This window comes from Mus caroli, chromosome 17, assembly GCF_900094665.2.
Source record: "Mus caroli chromosome 17, CAROLI_EIJ_v1.1, whole genome shotgun sequence".
Taxonomy (NCBI): Eukaryota; Metazoa; Chordata; class Mammalia; order Rodentia; family Muridae; genus Mus; species Mus caroli.
In genome coordinates this window covers 75,639,156-75,657,794 of record NC_034586.1, presented here as the reverse complement: position 1 = coordinate 75,657,794, position 18,639 = coordinate 75,639,156, and the positions used below count along the sequence as shown (strand labels likewise).

The following is an 18,639-nucleotide window of genomic DNA, read 5'->3' as shown; positions in this document are numbered from 1 at the left end:
CATACACACACATGTACACACATGCACACACATGCACACACACTCACACATACATACAATGTCATACATACACTCACACACACACACACTCACATAATACCCACACTCACACAACGCCCCCTGCACATACATACACTCACACACATACACACATGCACACACTCACACACATACACACTCACCCACCCACCCACATATATACACATCTACACATACATGCACACACACTTACATATACACACACATACATACTCACACACATACACACATTCACACATACACCCCCCTACACCAACACCCCCCTCACACACACTCACACACTTGAGTACTTATTTTCTCACACACACACACACACTGCAAACTTGAGGGGGAAGATGGTAAAAGTGAAAGAGGAAAGGAGAACAAATGGAAGACGTCATAAAGGATCAGAAATGCAGTCCCCAGGGGGCTGGTTGAAATACAACACCCCTCACAGCACTGCATAGCACCCATCTTCCCTCCCCCAAATTCTTCCAGCAGTTTCTCCTTCCTTTTTGCCATGATTGTTTTTTTCTCTAAAATTGATTCTTCTTTAGGTTTATTACTTCATGTGCATAGTCTCGCCTGCACGCTCACTATGTGTGTGCCTGATGCCCACAGAGGTCACATGATGGTATCAGATCTCCCAGAGTTACAGATGGTTGTGAACCAACATGTGGATGCTAGGTGCCAAAGCTGGGTCCTCTCCAAGAGCAACAAGTGCTTGTTGATCCATTCATACAGTCCTAACTGTCTTGCTTCTTCCCCCCTATTTCCAGCCTTTTCTTAGCATCCATGCTTATTCAAGCAGTTCTCACCTCCTCGCCCTGCCCACACCAGCTGCGTTTCTGCGTTTCTTAAGAGACTACGGTGTAGCCTTTACAGGGTAACAGATTTTCAACTTTGCCTTCTGTTTCTATCAACAGACAAAACCACAATAGGACCACCCGAAGGTGGCTGCTTTCGGGTAAGTATATTTCAAGTTTCCCACTTCTGCTCAGCATCCAGGCCACTCAGTGATGTGTTGCACACCACGAGCAACATTCTCAGGCAGTCTGTTCTTCCTCCAATGCGGTTCCCTGTGGTGCCTTGCTGCTAAATGAGCATTTTCAGACTAGCCATCAGCATCAGCGAAAGCTTGTAAAGTTTCCTCTGGGTGAGACTAATCCTCAAGGCTGCCCAGCCTCTTTGTAACTGAGGCTCTTACAAGATTTATACATACATCCAAATGTTTGTTTCTTTGGCCTAAAAACAGTGATTTGGGTGTGAATCATTGACCACATACAGTAATACTTAGCAAGATCCCTCCAAAACCACGGAGAAGCGTAAACAGTGATTAAGCCAAGGGAGTTTAAGTGAATGTTTCCAGCTCCCAGAGTTCACTTAACTCATGAGTGCTTAAAGGTGGTTAAAACACATAGGATTGTCATTCCATCCAAAAAACGAAGCCAATAAGTAGAATACTACTAGCCTAACACGTGCGGGACCTGTGCTTGGTTCTCCAGCATGGGGGAGGGGGGTTATAACACTATTAAAAAGCTAGTTTATGTCTCATTCTCTCAAATGAAGCTTTTACTTGAGTCTTGTTTGCACAGATTTACAGTGCAGTGGTAAATGACGCTTGTCATGAAGAGCCTCTAGCATTTGCTTAAATGCCTTTTGAATCATCAAAGAAACCCATGAGTTTTGCTTTGTACTCTTCGGTGTTGAATATATTTCAAGTTGATTTTTGGGAGGTTGGTTTTCTGTGCATACTGTACCTCACATTGCTAGATTTATCTACACTGTTAAATGAGAAAACTTTATAGTCCAGACTTGGAAGTCTCAGTAAGGCTACTTGCCCATGCTAAAGTTAAAAAAAAAAAAAAAAAAAGAAAGAAAGAAAGAAAGAAAGAGGGGGTGGATAGAGGCATAGAGGTACACCCTAAGAGTCTGCATATCCTAAATCCATAACTCAGTGGCCCTTTAGTTTATCTGAGGGCAATAGTCATCCTTCAGTTTTCTTCCCACATCTTTTATGAGTCAGCCAAAAAATAGAAAATGGCTCATAATATCGTCATAGCCAGTTTCAATTCAATTTAATTCATCAGACATTGAGTAGCTGCCTATTTATGTTTATGCATAGTTCGTAGTTCTGGGCATTGGAAATAAAAGGGGCTGCTAGGACATGGGTGTCTCCATGCAGGGTAGTGTGGCTGAGACGGTTGGAGTTACCAAGGAGGAAATAGGCAAACAGAGAGGGCAGCCTGGTGGAGAAGAAACAATTGATTCTTCAGACTAAAAAGGTGACTCCCAGGCATCTGAAGAGGAGGGATCATTTCAGAGCTAAGGATTCTGAGAAGTGGTCAAACAGATAATAATCTGATAATCCAGAGGCTGTGTGAAGAGACAGGATTGAACCAAGCCCATTTGTCATGACAACGAGCAGGGGTCATAGGTGTTAACTCATTAAGAAATGGTAGCCCAAGAAGAATTTTAAATAAGAGAGTAACTGTGAGCAAAGTATGTGGCTCACCCAGCATTTTGTTATCCTTGCTCTTTGATAAGAAATCTTTTCTGTTCTTCTGACTTAATAATCAGCAAACTTCAGAAAATACCCCTGGAGCCGTCCCAACCAGGGTCCCACCACATACATAGCACCCTATGAGATCTCAGATTATACCAGGTATTGGTGACTTTGTTTAACACAGAGATTCCCGATGCTGCAACCCTTTAGTATAGTTCAACCCTTTAGTATAGTTCCTTGTGTTATGGTTTGTGACCTGTCATCATAAAATTATGGTTTTGGCTACTTCATAACTGTAATTTTGCTATCATTATGAATTGTCATGTAAACTTTTGTGTTTTCTGATGGTCTTAGGTGATCTGAGTGAAAGGATCATTTGACCTAGAGATTGAGAACCTCTGTTTTCACAGTTCTGAGTTAAATAGTCAACCATATTATTTGATAGTTGTCTTAGTTCGGGTTTCCATTGCTGTGAAGAAACACCGTGACCAAGGCAACTCTTATATGGACAAAAGTTGTCTTAGTTCGGGTTTCCATTGCTGTGAAGAAACACCGTGATCAAGGCAACTCTTATATGGACAAACATTTAATTGGGGCTGGCTTACAGTTTCAGAGATTTAGTCCAATATTATCATGGCAGCATCCAGGCAGACAATGCGCTCTAGAAGGAGCTGAGTGCTCTACATTTTGATCCAACTGCATTCAGAAGACTGGCACCCTCAGGCAGCTAGAAGCAGGATCTCAAAGCCCAGCCCAACACTGACATATTTCTTCCAACAAGGCCATATCTCCTAATGGTGCCACTCCCTGGGCCAAGCATATTCAAATCACCACAATAGTCAAGACAAAATAAGAGTAGGTCTATTCCCCAATTAAAATAAGAGTAAATCTCTGCTCTAGATCTCTAGATAGTCCATGTTTGACCCAGGTTTCTTGGGGTTGCTCCAAGAATGGTGAAAATCTGAGGCCAGTAGACGGATCTGTGATTGTCAAGGGAGGTCCTTAATTTGCTTTCTGACCAGGCGAACTTGCGTTAAAAACAGAAATGTTCTCAGCATCTTCTGCACCCAAGGTCTTGGTCCTCTTGTTACAGGCTCCTGGAGGAAGACATGCAGAACCATTTGGTGTTTAAATGGCTCTCTTCTAGGCCTCGCAAAGCCATAAGGAAAGCTGCGCTCGAACAGCTTCCCATCACTGTTTTTACTTCAGTCTTGCTCGGCTTCCTGTGTGGCTAAACCCAAGAAGCTGTTTTCCCCCATCCGCTGGAGTTTACGGTAACCTGGTTTTCACGGACATCCTGGATGTAAGAGGATCTGTGACTACTTTCTTCTGCTTTGGAATACAGACTTTTCAGGCTAAGGGACACTCCACTACTTCTCAGCCACTCCCAGTATTCTGCCTGATCTTGAAGGGAAACAGAAGGTGTTTGCTAGCTGTTAAATGGATAACAGAACAATTTTCTGACTCAGTATCTGCTTTGTGCTTATTTGAGGATGCCTCAGTGGCCTTGTCAGGTTCGTTAGATGAACAGAGCCCTCAGGTGGGGTGTGTGTGTAAAGGGATGAAAGGAATCCGCTCACATGGTTCGGTTCTAGAGGTGGATGAGTGAGAAGATCTGCAGGGTGTTTCTGCCAAATGACCCAAATGGGAGAGTTGAGGGTGTAGTTTCAGTTTAAAGGCCCGAGAACTGGATCTGTTGAGGGTGTAGTTCCAGCCTGAAGCTCTGTGGGCTTGAAAACCAACAACACCCCGTTAAATGTCTTCCTTGAAGGCCCTTGGATAGGAGGAATTCCCCCTTAACCTCCAGGAAGGGTTAATTTTCTCTTCAGTCTCTCGTTTGTTTGGCTGGAACACCAGATACATTGTGCAGCAGGTTTCTGCTTTACTCTGCCCACCAATGAAATGTCAAACTTTTATAAAACACTCTCACAGTAGCAATTAAAATAAAATTTCATTGTTTTCTTGAAGAAAGGGTCCCTCTGTAGGCAGATACATTTTCACCAGGAACACCTGACTCACTCTGGGCATGGAAGTCTTCAGCTACGTCTCAACTGTAGGAGAGGCTTCACCTACAACTCAAGCTCAGCCTTTTACTGCCTCAAGGACTGAGCAGAATAAACCAGCAGGGCTCAGGGATTGTTTCCTCCTGTTCCGAAGGGCTTTGCTTGCCTTGCCACATCTCTATATAGGTATAAATGTTTTGCATCTACCATGGATGCGTTCTGATTGACACAGAGCACTTTCAGATGTGCAATCGAAAAGCTGACGGCAGCATAGAAAAATGAGAAGAGGAAGCTGGGCAGTGGTGACACATGCCTTTAATCCCAGCATGGGAGGCAGAGTTCCGGTGGATCTCTGTGAGTTCAAGACCAGCCTGGTCTACAAAGTGAGTTCCAGGACAGCCAGGACCATTACACAGAGAGACTCTGTCTTGAAAATAGCAAGCAAACAAACAATGAGAGCAGAGAGGGAAGAAGTCCAGAATGGAGGTCAAGTAACTCCACTCAGGTCACACGAGTCTCCCTCGTGCAAGCTCATGGCTTCCTACATTCACACCCAAGGACCCATGATTGGAAATGCCAGAAATAAGTAGTTCTGGGAATGGCGATACCCACAGCTCTGCTCAGATTCAAACTGGAGACTTATTTAGGTCACATCTTCAGGTTTCTGCCTCAGCTTCCTTATTGGAATTCCGCTGTGCCTGACCTGCTCTTTGCTTCCTCGAATGGTACCCCAGGCTTGCATCTAAATCTTCACAGCTTACAGGCAAAGCTTCTATTTGACTGATTGGAGAGAGAAAGTATATTAGCCTTCACCAGCTCTGTCAGGGTGAGGTTCTGGGGGAGGAAGCGCTTGCTTGGGAAATGAGTGCATCTTTTCTCTCCTGCTTTATGTTCCCCTTCAGGTGGAACTTCTTGAGGGTCCTGGTAAATGATTTGTGTCTCTTTTGTGGAAGTGGTCACGCCCTTGTGATCCCTTCCTGAATGTCTTTGCTCTTTGTGAGATAAAGAAGACTCCATGCCTTGGATGAGAGAGCTCAAAGGCTGATATTAACTCATTCGAAGTCACAAACCTACTCAGAGGGGAGGCAGGAAAGGCTCTCAGGTTCTCTCCTGCTAAACTCTGTGTCTTTCTAGAATGAGATGGCATTAGACAGTGGGGGGGGGGCAGCGTTAATCTTCCTTCCGCGCAACAATGACGTGGATATAAAGTTTCTGGAAACGGGAGATGCCAAGAAAATGGTCAAACAGACACGGCACCACAGGGCATTCTCTTCTCATCTCTTGACATCTTTCATAATTATAATCCAAAGCAAATGATTCTGAGGTCCACACTGCAGGGTTGTACAAAATAGCCTTCCCCAAGCCAAAAGGTACTTGTGACTCCTATTACATACACAACGGAGCACAGCACAACAGAACACAGAACAGCCAAGCATATGAACACACACACATGCACACATCTATTGAGGATGGATGTGTGTGTGTGTGTGTGTGTGTGTGTATGAGTGTGGAGGTCAGAAGACAACCTTCAAGTGGCATCTACCTCTCTCTCTCTCTCTCTCTCTCTCTCTCTCTCTCTCTCTCTCTCTCTCTCTCTTAGATATGGCTACTCACTGGCCAAGTAGAATAGATTGGCAGGCCAGCTAGCTCCAGAACACTTCTAGTTCTGTCTGCCCATCACAGAATTACAAATGTGCGTGCCTGGCTTTTTTATTTTTTTAAACGTATTCTGGGGATAAAACCCAAGTCCTCAAACACCTTGCTTGCTAAGCTATCTCCTAAGCTCCATAGCTTAGTGTGTACTCTACCACTGCACCACCCAACCGGTCCCTACTTCTAACTCTTCATCTGAGACCGGACTCCAGCGTGATACCCAGACCCAGCTGTTGGACCGAGATGTGAGCACACTTCTGTATCAACATTGGCCACACAAGCAGTCATGGAAGCTTGGAAGCTCATGGTACTTGACTCAAGAGTGGCCTAGGCAACTTTTGCCATAGGAAGTAACTGATTTCCTCTGATCACTTTCTGTCTGAGGTTGGATTCTTCAAAAGCTCTGTCCCAGGCAACAATCCAGGCACGTGACTGAGTGGGACGTGTGGGAAGAAGGGGGGTGGAGGGAAGGTGAGAAGATTGGGTGGGGGAGGAGCTGTGTATGGCTGTGACCGTACAGGGAGCCTAGCTTTGGTCTGAGTATCACTGTGTTGGTCCGTCCCTTCTGTGCCATTTTGTACAAGGGGCCACCCCCAACACCAGTGGTACTAGATAGCTGTCCTTAATGGGGGGTGTGGTGTAAACTTTAAGACAAGGGTCTACTGGGTAGCTAAGGTCAGTTATCTAGAGAAGGAACCAAGTGTGAGCCCTTTGCAGCTACCCAAGGGGAACTGAGAGTGCTACTGCTCTAAGAAAATGGGTATCCTGGCAGGCCAGAGCCACCACAAAGCCACACCAGGAGGGTGGCTGCCTCTGCTTGGGGGAGAAACAGCTGAGACCTGAGTGGCAGGTAGGGCTCATATTGGATTTCTTCAGGGGAGAGGCTTTCCAGAGTGGAGAACTCCAAAATGGGGATTGGTCGGTTTTCAAGTTTTGAGCTTGGGGTGAGCCCAGGGATTGATGGGATTTCAAATCCTGAGTTTGGGTTTTTTACTCTGTAGGGCAGGGGCTTGGGCCAGGCATTAGGGTAGTTAGAGTATTCTATGAGTAAAACCTGCCAGTTGGAAGCCCTGGGGTGGGGACTGGCCATTCATGTACTTCAAGGGACTTACAGGGACACCAAGAAGGTCCACTTATTATATGGAATCAACATGGGCTAGAGAGCAAAGTTGAAGCCATAGAGAGGCTGGCCCGGTTGGCTTCCTAGAATGAAGTGGAATATGTGTTGTTAGGAGACAGAATCATGTTTTCTGGGCCTTCAAGCTTCTGAAAATTGGGGACTTCTCCTTTAAGAAAAAAAGACATGAAATCTGAATTCCAAATTAGGTGTGTGCTGGTGCATTGGTTAGGTCCTGAAGCTACGCTTTGTTAGCATCACCTGTCTCTCGGATCTTAGCAACCTCATGCAGAAGAGAAAATTGTGTTCAGAGTTTAAGTGAAATGGCCCAAGGATATCAGTGAAGGGAGTGGCTAGAGCTAGCTACAGCAGACTGCTTCTGGCTCATGGCTCATAGTTCAATGCCTGCTCTTTGATAGTGCTAGACATACTCAGTGGTGTTGTAGTAGTGGCTGGAGAGGGTCAGTAGATGACAGAGATGTACTGTAAGTCTATAAGCAGGTCCTGAAATAAATGCATTGATCTGCGAGGTGAAATGTCTGTTGCTAATTTGGTCAAAAGGACTATATATATATATATATATATATATATATATATATTGTTTTCCTCTTCTGAGTTATTTGTTTTGTTTTGTTTTCTCTCATTTTCAAAGTTGGGACCTGTAATAAACTGATACAGGCTGGAGGCTATTTGGTTGAGCATGAGAACAGAAAAGGGAACGGGTGGTGGTTATCACTGAAAAACGGAGAGCCTGAGTTATCACTCTTCCTGAGTGTCTCCAGGATGTTCAAGGAGCAGTAGTTCTTCAGAGGCAAGGCTGCAGGAGATAAGGGAAGGAAGGGGGTGTCTCCTGACTTTACGGTGTGGAGCAATGACATAGTGGCTTTCTGGAACATCTCTGTTTAAGAACAGTTGCTAGCTGAGCCCGAAGCAGTGGCCGCTGCAGATGAGAGCACCCGACTGGTTTTCCTTATCAACATTGCCATCAGTCATGCGTTGGAGGCGTTCCTCGAACTGGCACCCTTAGGTGGGATTTCATTGACTTCTTTGCCTTCCTTATTGCTGACTAAACAATGCTCTTGAATTGTGGGACAGTCGCCACTGGAAAGGATGAACAGCTTTGTTGAAAAAAACCATCTTAGGCAGGCAGGAAGGCAGTGGAGCAGTGGGCACATGCCTTTAATCGCTCGGGAGGCAGAGGCAGAGGCAGAGGCAGAGGCAGAGGCAGAGGCAGAGGCAGAGGCAGAGGCAGAGGCAGAGGCAGAGGCAGAGGCAGAGNCAGAGGCAGAGGCAGAGGCAGAGGCAGAGGCAGAGGCAGAGGCAGAGTTGGAGGTCAGCTTTGTCTACAGAGTAGGTTTCAGGACATCTGGGGCTACACACACACACACACACACACACACACACACCAAACAACAACAACAACAAAACCCAAAACTCACCACCACTACTACCACCACCACTAAACCAACCAACAAACCAACCAACCAAAAAAACCCAAATCAGTCTCTCAGAATGCTGTCTTCACTTTTGTTGAGGATGAGGTCTAAGATCTCAGAACATCAGAATATGGAACTAGCAGAGCATGCTCAAGCTGACCCTTTTCCTCTCCATGGAAATCTTGTGTACAATGTTTCTGGCAGGTCACCAACAAGCCTCTAGTCAAACTTTAACGAGGACCTACTTTCTAACCCCTGCCCCACTGTCCTGAGCATCTCTTCCCTCTGCTCTGTAATCCGCCCCACGCCCGTCATCCCTATCCGTGGATGATTTCTACCTACAGAGACTCACTGGCTTCCCGATGCTCTTCTGTGCTGTGCAGAGCATTACACTGGCAATGATCGTCACTAGATCTTCCCCTCTTGCCACATCGAACCAGCATATCTGACCTACTTCTCCAAATTATGTACATAATTTATGTGGGAGAAGTGTTTGTTGGATACATGAGTGAGCGAGTGGATGAAATACCTTTTTTTTTCAGTCTACACTACAGCTTTATAAATATGAAAATATAATTACTGCGCTGGGCTGGCTTTCCTATGGACAGTCCCCCTCCCCTAATTGCCTCTTATATTTTTTAAGACTCACCTGGACTTGTCAAGGTCCCTTCCTGCTGACATGACTGTTAAACTGTGGTCTTTACATATGTTTGAAACACTGCTGAAACACATCTCACTGGCGTGCAATACAGGCAAGCATCGTGTGGTCACCAGTGTTCTTTTCTGCAAGGAGGCTTCATGAGTTCTTCCGAGTATTTTTTTTCCCCCACGGAAAAAGTGAAGTACCAGGAGTTTTATAACCTTATCTGTTCCTCATGGGACAAAGGAGTAGTCCATCGCACTGGACTGGAGTCACACATATCTGAATTTGTCCAGGGACTCCACTGCTTGCTGTCGTGCTCTTGGGGAAATTACTTTTCTGTATTTTAGATCCAGCATTACTTTTTAAAAAGATTTCTTTGTATTGTTCTTTTTAATTATGTGTGTGTGTGTGTTTGCATGTGAGTGTGGGACTGTGGAGAATAGAGGTGTTGAGTCCCCTGGAGCTATATTTATAGACAGTTGTGAACCACCTGACATAGGTGCTGAGACTCGAACTCAGGTTCTCTGGGACATCAGCAAGTGCTCTTAACCGCTGAGCCATCTCTTCAGCACCAGACTCAGTGCTTCTTAACTGCGTGTAATTACAAAAGTTGTTATGAAGATAAAATGAAATCATATAGGTAATGTCTCTGACATGTTTCCTATCCACACATAGTCGATGACATATGACAACTGTGATTATTCTTCACGGTAGCTGATTGGGGTGATGCGGGAGTAATTTGAGATAGAGGCCAGATTCACAGTTAGACAACATCATAAATACACTGAATATAGTGTCTCTCAGGGCTTTGGATTAAAAAAAAAATCAAAATATAGTCTACATTCCCAAAGCAGTGTTTAAGGCACAGGAGAGATGTAATCACTAGAGTGATCACAATTATTGCCATTCTTCCAGAGGACAAGGGTTGGTTCCCAGTACCTCCATGGTAACTCACAGCTGTCTGTTACTCCATTCTCAAGAGATCCCACACCTTTTCTGGCTTCTGTTGGCACCAGACACGGATGTGGTACACAGACATATATGAAGACAAAACATTCATACACAAACAAAACAAAAAACAAAACAAAACAAAAAAAATAAAACCCAACCTAACACAAAATAAATGAGTAGAAATTTAAAAAAATATTTAAGCAATTATAGGATCACTTAAGACAATGTAATAATAGTCTTTGAGACTTCCAAGGACTCATTATGGTATAATCTGTCTAGACAAAGCAAATTTGGGTTAATTTAGGATAAAATGTAAGGTAACACACACCCTGTATTTTTTTTTTTTTTTTTTTTTGCTGCTCCTATGAGTTATGGAATAGTTCACAAAACCCTTCTAACATAAATCTCGAAGCCCAAAATGCCAGGCACAGCACAGTGTTCATACCACTACAGAGCCATTGGAGGAGAAGAGATGGTTCACAATGAGGGACTGCAGAGACTTGTTTCTTGGAATCCATTTCCTCCTTGTCCTTTATGTGTGAGCATTTAGGTAAAGAACACGGCAGAGTGCTTTCAGAGGGATCTAGAACTGGCGCCCCGACCACTGACTTCCAATATATTGACTAGAAGGGATGTCTCTGAGCTGCACATGGAAGTGAGGCAGTTTTAGCTCCAAAAGTCCTGGCTTCCAGGGTCCCCGAGTTCAGTCAGTTGAGAACAGCTAGCTCTTGGCTGGATCTGTTTGATGTCAGAGGGCTTGCTGTGTCCCGCTCATTGGTCCTGTAAAGGCAGCAGAAGGAAAGGGTGGGAAGGTTAGAGACTGCTCTACATATGCCACTAGCTGCTTTCATCATCTTGCATGAAGAGAAATTATAATCAATATGTTACTTCTTCACAACAAACTAGCCCTCCTTGGTTTTTCCCCAGTAAAGACTGTTTCTTTTAAAGACCATCCAACTTCTAAGGGTGTCTCTGTCGCTTACCAGTCTGTTTATAGAGCTGCTCTCTGCACTGCTGGGAGGGAGAAAGCTCCCCAGGGTTCAGAAGCATGGAGATGACTGGAGAAATTTGTACACTCATAGGCTAACAGTAAGAAGGGTAGACGCTGGGGAGATTGGGAGTTCAATATCCTGGGATTTGGGGGTTTTATTGATTCTGAATATCATTTTTATCACCCGTGTTTTACATTTAAGATCAATCCACTACACACACACACACACACACACACACACACACACACACACACACAAATGTTCTCCACCCCTAACTCCCAGAGGCTGAGTTGTGAACCAAAGAGGGACCTGTCTCTTTGAAACTGTTCCAGCTTTCTTTTCTACCTCCTTCTCTTCTTGCCCCTCTACTTTGCAGGCCTGTGGTTGACAAACAATTGCACATTATACTTACGGAAGTCCAACAAAAGACCTTAACGACTAACCCCAAAGCTGCTTGCAAGGCACTCTAAGACAACAGCATGTGTGTTGCTTAGATTTTTTGTCCCTGTGTGTGATATCACTAACATTACCAAGAGGAACAGAGGGTAAAGAGATTTTTTTCTCCTTTTCTCAAAAGAACTGAAAAATACTGAATATGAGTTAGAAGGCTTGGTCTATTTGTGCTAATTGTTTAACAGAGGCCAAGAACTAAGCCTCACCTATGCCAGTGCCTGGCAAACACAGAAGTGGATGCTCACAGTCAGCTATTGGATGGAACACAGGGCCCCCAATGGAGGAGCTAGAGAAAGTACCCAAGGAGCTGAAGGGGTCTGCAACCCTATAGGTGGAACAACAATATGAACTAACCAGTACCCCCCCCCCCCGAGCTCTTGTCTCTAGCTGCATATGTAGCAGAAGATGACCTAGTCGGCCATCACTGGGAAGAGAGGCCCTTGGTCTTGCAAATTCTATATGCCTCAGTACAGGGGAACACCAGGGCCAAGAAGTGGGAGTGGGTGGGTAGGGGATTTGGGAGGGGAGGGTATGGGGAACTTTCGGGATAGCATTTGAAATGTAAATGAAGAAAATACCTAATTAAATAATAAAAAACTAAGCCTCACAAGAAGAATGAAAGGGACAATGAGTTTTACCCTCTGGAGTGGTGTGTTTGTGCTTGGCCCAGGGAATGGCGCTATTAGGAGGTGTGGCCTTGGTGGAGGAAGTGTGTCACTGTGGGGGTGGGCTTTAAGTCCCTCATTCTAACTGCCTGGAAGTCAGTCTACTTCTAGCAGCCTTTAGATGAAGATGTAGAATTCTCATTTTTTCCTGCTCCATGCCTGCCTGGACACTGCTATGCTCCTGTCATGATGATAATGGACTGAATCTCTAAACCTGTAGGCCAGCCCCAATTAAATGTTGTCCGTATAAGACTTGCCTTGGTCATGGTGTCTATTCACAGTCGTAAAACCCTAACTAAGATGCCCTCTAACCTCAAGAGTGGGTAAATGTAAGGATTATCACATTACATCCAATTTTACATCACAAACTTGCATCCAATATTACATCCAATCATGTTAGAGATTATTAAGTTGGAAGAAAAAAATAAAGTAGACACACTGGGATTTAGGGTGAGATACTTGGCTGTGGTCTCTATGCAATGCTAATCTTTCCTCTTCCTTCATCTCCATTTCTCACACTATTTGAACTGAAATGGGTCACGTAGTCAAAATGTCCACACAGAACGAGTCTCCTCTCAGAGATTCTTGGATAGTAATAGAAGTCGTTGGAACTAGTGTTTACCGAGTGTGTGTGGTGAGCAGGCACAGTATTAGCTGCTTTATCAGTTTTTACATCACACATTTCTCACAATAAACATCTGTGATAGCAAGGGAAGGCAAGGCAAGGTGAGGAAATTGGGCTTCAGATACTGTCACACAGCTAACAAAATACAATTCTTCCCCCTTTTCTAAAGTCTTTCAGTTATTTATTTATCTACCTATTTATTATTTGAGATGACAAATGCCCAAGAAAGATTAACATAAGGAAGAAAGGGCTCCCTTTGAGTTTTCAGCTATGGCTGTCTGGCTTTGTTGTTTCTGGATAGAAACAGGGAAGGAAGGGCTTGGCGAAAGAAAAGCTGCTTATCTCACAGTCTCCAGGAAGCAAAGAGAAGAACAGTAAGGCGCCTGGACCAGGGAAGAGCAGTAAGGTGCCTGGACCAGGGAAGAACAGTAAGGGGCCTGGACCAAGTGTATGTTCAGTGCAGGCCCCCAAAAGGTTTACTTTCTCCAACTATGTCTCTCTTCCATATTTTACAACCTTCCAGTTGTCTACCCTCCTGAGTACTGGGATTACAGGTGAGCACCGCTATACCAGGCTAGCATTAGACATTTATACATACACAGGCTGGCTCACATACACTCACCCTCTGTGCTTTCTCTCTGACTCATTACTCACCCGTGAAGGCACTAGACTGAAAAGACCACTCTACTTGGAGAGAACCCAGAGGAATGAAAAAGGTCTTGTTCTCCTAAAATGAAAAGCAACCCAGCAACAGCCACCCAGTTTGATGCTGGAGCTCTTTATTTCAATCCAAGTTTAAGACAGGATGGCCTAATAAAGAGAAAGGGTCCATCTAGCCCTGGCCCCACTGCAAGTTCTCCTCCTTGGCAGGTTCTGTTGATATGGCAGGGAAATTGGGAAAGCCAACACCTCTGCAATTATCAAGTCCACGAGAGTCCTGCAGTTTTCTTTGCAGGAGCGAAATAAATTCCAAACCTACCACTTTATCATTTTTAAAGTCCCCCGAGTCTAGAGCTGGAACAATTAGAAATGCTGGCAGAGCTGTAGGAAAGTTAAAGTCTCTCCCAAGGCTTTGTTCTGTTCCAGTGCAAGCGAGCTAGCGCCAGGTCTGCCTGCTGTCCAGCTCGCTCGGGATTGTGTAATGCTAACACCCCGGGTAGCATACCAACCAAGTAAGGAGCCTGCCTCCTCCTTCAACCTGGCCCAGCAGGTCCTGAAAACAAAGAACCACTTCACTGCCCGTTGAACTGACTTGGACCACACTGTGCTGGATTTAAAGCTATGATCTTCTCAGGCTCAGGTAGCCGAGAAGTCACCGTGTATGTTGTTCTTTAAGTAAAGGTTTCCTGAGCTGTGATTAGGTTTTATGTTTCCTTTCATCTCTGTTAATGGAGAAGACACCGGGGGCTTGGGCAGTGCTGCATGTCCCTGATGAGGACAGCAGCGCAGGCTATGACTTCAAAGGACGTTACTATAAGAAATGTGGTTACTTTAGACAAGAGTGTCTAACTGGGGTGAGTGATAGGCCCCAGGAGTAGATTCTGCTCCCCCACAGTAGCCTTGGACGGTGGCCTTGGATGGCGAAAGCTCTGATTTCCCCATTTAGCTCTGTCTGGTAGGATTGGCTTTTTCAGAGTTATAATCTAAAGGGGATCAAGAAAATCCTGTCCCCAAATCTTCCTCTTTGAAGACTGCAGAGGACTTTGTGAATCTTATTGAAAGCTGTTGGGTCTTGAGAGTATACTATTCAAATGTATTTCCTTTGTGGAAAAATTTGCCCAGAACACGAGCAGTTCTCTAGTAGGGGCAATGGCTAGCAGAGAGGAAAAAGCTGTGGGTGGGTTAAGACTCGGAACGAATGGCAGCTCCCTCTCTGTTTTAACCATGTCATTATTAAAAACGAAAATCATCAAGCAAGGCGATCATCAAAAAAGGAAAGCAATGTTTAGTTTTACATATGTCCTTTTCTACAAAATATGTGTGTGTGTGTGTGTGTGTGTGTGTGTGTGTGTGCGCGCACCTAAGGAGGCCAGAGATGTCTGGAGGAGCTGGAGATACAGAGAACAATGAGTTTTTTGTTTGTTGTTGTTACACACACACACACACACACACACACACACACACACACACATATATATATATATATATATAAATTTATTTTTATATCCATTGGTGTTTTGCCTGCCTGTATGTCTGTGTGAGGCTGTCTTCCATCCATAGCTCACTGTCTTGGGCTTTCCCGCTAGCTGGGTACCCTGAGGAGGCTTCATTTTGCGATTGTTTTGGAAACAGTACCAGATATGGCCTGGAAGCGATGAAGAAGGTGTTTAAAGAGAAGGAAATACTTTGTCTCCAGTTTCCTGACTTGCAGAGCCACTGTCAGACAAAATGGAGTATGCAGTCTCTCTTGTGCCACCACTGTGAGGACAGAGGCGGGTTTGGAGAGAGACAAGAGAGGCTAAAGAGAAAACAGAAAGGGGAGGAGACTGTGAGCAAGAAGGGGAGGGGCTAGCTTGGGCAAGTTTGCTGAAGGGGCGGTTCTCAGTCGCCCCTAGCAAAGGCCCCCTGAGTGCTGGGACTTGACTTATCTGCAGGTACACTGGGAGAGGCGAAGTGAACGTGGCACTGGCTATGACCACGGGGACTCGAGTCCTGTCCCGGAGCAACTTTCTCTGACCTTTGAACCTTTTTGTTCATCAAGGCCAGGTTGGCCACACGGTCTCAAAGGTTGCTTCCAGCTGGAACAGTCCTTACATTGTGAAATGGTGATGATCTTGAGAGCCCTGTGATGTCACCACCAGCACAGAGCCACACCTCACCCAGAGGACAGCCTATTGACCCAGGGGAATGGCCGGCTTAGGAGGCCTCTGTCAGTCTTCATTTCTGATGCTCCTGACTCCTAGGTCTCGCTGCTTGGTAGAAAGCTTATAGGAAGAAATGTCTGGAAACAGCTGATTGGCTCAGGTTTGTCTCCTAACCTTGAGAAAAGAACACTCTTGTCTGGGTCTCAATTATGTAACTCACCTTCCCCGAAACTCCCTGCCTGCTTGACATTCTGCTTTTTAGCTGCCCTGGTTTGTGCCTTTAATTAAGTAGGTGGCCTTGTATTTATGCTAATTGTTTCTGTCTTTTCTCTTTCCGATCCTGACAGGATGATCACATTGTTTTGTGTAGTCCACACTGGGATCAGTGCCACTGTCCAGGGCTGACAGTGGCCTGTGGCTGCTCTGGGAAAGCTTTTCTTCAGGTTAAAGAAGAGAACTTGAGGGAACTGAACTCCTCAGAACCCAGATCCACACCCTCCCCAAGCCCACACTGCTGCATCCATCCTTCATCCTCTTTGTTGAGCATCTCCATGGTGAGAGTCATTCATTTACTCTCTGGGCAGTCACCTTCCTCCCAACCCATTTTGTGTCATCCTGCTACAAGATTAGTTGTAATGGTGTCATTGACTTAGCCCCCAGCTTTACAGCGGTGTGAGGATGCTCTAGATACAGCTTGTGTGAAATCATGGAGCCACAAGAGAATATGCGTGCTGCCAGAATGAGAGCCTGTCAGCGGAGCTCTGCAGAAGGGGTAGTGAGGTCACTGGGGAAGGAAGGAGGAGGCTTGAAAGGGGTGGGTTGTTGAAAGGCTGGGGTGACTTGTGGATCGTCTGGGCTTTGGGTCTTAGTAAGGAGGAGAGAAAGTAATGTGACCTACAGAAGCCTCCGTGTCAGGACTGCTGGGCCAGATGGCCAGATGGGAAGATTTAGAAAACACCCGAGGTGGGCATCTTTATAAACCTCCAGGGTCTGACATGCTGCTGGAGTCCTGAGGCCAGAAACCAGCCGTATCATTTGAGTACATTAACACAGGGTCAAGTTGATGAGAGTTCCAAAGGGGGGAAATATGTATAATTTACCTATGAATGTCAGGTGCCTCCTAGGACTGGACTGTGGACTTCTTTAGCTTCTCAGAAAAGCCACCTCCGAAGCTAGTGTGTGACGTCATCAACATGCTGAAGTTTATGGTCTCCCAGGGAGAAAAATCTTTCGCTTTTCATTTTCCTCTGCTAGAAACAGGGCTTAGTTCTGTTTTCATTTCCTGTCTATATCCTCTTACCAGGTGAGCCCGTTTCCTGACACAGTACGCGGTGTCTTTCGGAGTTGCGTCTGTACGCATCTTTCTAAACCAGCTCTCTCTGCCCCAGCCCCACCCCCCAAAGTTCTCTCTGCTCTTCAGGAGGTGAAGGTCCCTTCTGTGTCAGTACACTTGCATCCTGCCTTTGCCTAGAGCACTCTTCCCGTAGAGCTTCACGCTCACCTCTAGGACACGGGTCAGACTACACATGCTCTCCTCTGGCCACTCCACTAGAGAAGCCTGTTCGTCACTCTGTTCCATGGCATAGCTTCACTCTCCTCCTAGCAGTTTTAACCGTCTGTCTTCTCCTACCAGATGCGGTTTGTAACAACTTGTCCCCTGTGGTTTGCCATCGCCCTGGGAATGGCTCACATCGATACCTGCTCATGATGGAAACGAAGAGTTTACTGATAACATTTTCCCACGATCATAACATTTTATATGAGTTCTTCTGCATGTGTTAGTTTTCAAACCCAATTTCCTAGGCAAAAATGTAACTTCTACCTCAAAACAACTCAACGAAGCAGGTAAAACAGGGCTGCTTTTTTTCTCCTGGAAAGGCAAACAAAGGGAGAGTGACTTGCCCAAAGTCTTCAGCTTCTAAGTGTCAATGCTTGGACTTTCTCCATCAGGATCAAACATCATCACACTCTATTCCCAATGTCTTGTGACTTCCCGTAACTTCCCAGAACTGAGGAATCCATCCTTGTGAGAAACGAGGAAGCCCCTCATAGGGAAGATAAAGTGAATCTGGCTTCCTCAAGACTCTCTATGACAAGCAGCACAAACTTCACCCATAGGTGCAGCAGAGCAGCAGAGGAGTTGACACGGTGGTGACCGCTTAGCTGTGGATAACAACGGTCTCCTCACTGCAGACAGACTGCTGCTTTCACATGAACGTGGTGAGGGCTTGGACTTCTGGTGTTAACATCTAACGCCTCAGCTACAGTGCACTGCCTCATAGTTTACCTTTAAGGCAAATCTATTTGATGAGGAGTGAAAACTGAAAGCCAAGATTATTATTTTAGAATAGGTGCAATACAAGAAATGTTCTTCTGTTTCTTCCATAAAGAATTTAATTTATATGTGTGGCATACGTGTGCACGCACGTGTCTCTGTGTGTATCGAGGCCAGAGAGGTTTGCAGTGGGTGTCTTCCTTTCTCACCTCCACCTTGGGTTTTTTATGGTTTGTTTTGTTTTGTTTTGCTTTGTTTTGAGACAGTGTCTCTGTGTAGCTCTGGCTGTCTTGGAACTCACTCTGTAGACCAGGCTGGCCTTGAAATCAGAGAGATCCATCTACCTCGGTCTCCCAAGTTCTGGGATTAAAGGCATGCGCCACCACTGCCCGACTACACCTTGTGGGTTTTTTTTTGTGACAGGGTCTCTCTCATTGAAACTAGAGCTCACCATTTTGTCTATACTGTTTGGCTAGCAAGATTCAGAGGTCCCCTGGA

At 45.3% G+C, this 18,639-nt stretch overlaps 1 long non-coding RNA gene across 2 annotated transcripts; it reads left to right on the top strand.

Moving 5' to 3' along the window:
* Window positions 1-942: 942 nt before the first annotated feature.
* Window positions 943-18,423, top strand: LOC110312729. 2 transcript variants are annotated; one of them, XR_003835251.1, is made up of 3 exons: window positions 943-985; window positions 16,214-16,420; window positions 17,500-18,423. It is a non-coding gene; the product is annotated as an uncharacterized LOC110312729 (long non-coding RNA). The 2 variants fall into 2 exon arrangements; XR_002380074.2 differs by lacking the exon at window positions 943-985 and adding an exon at window positions 15,898-16,026.
* The last annotated feature ends 216 nt before the right edge of the window (window positions 18,424-18,639 follow it).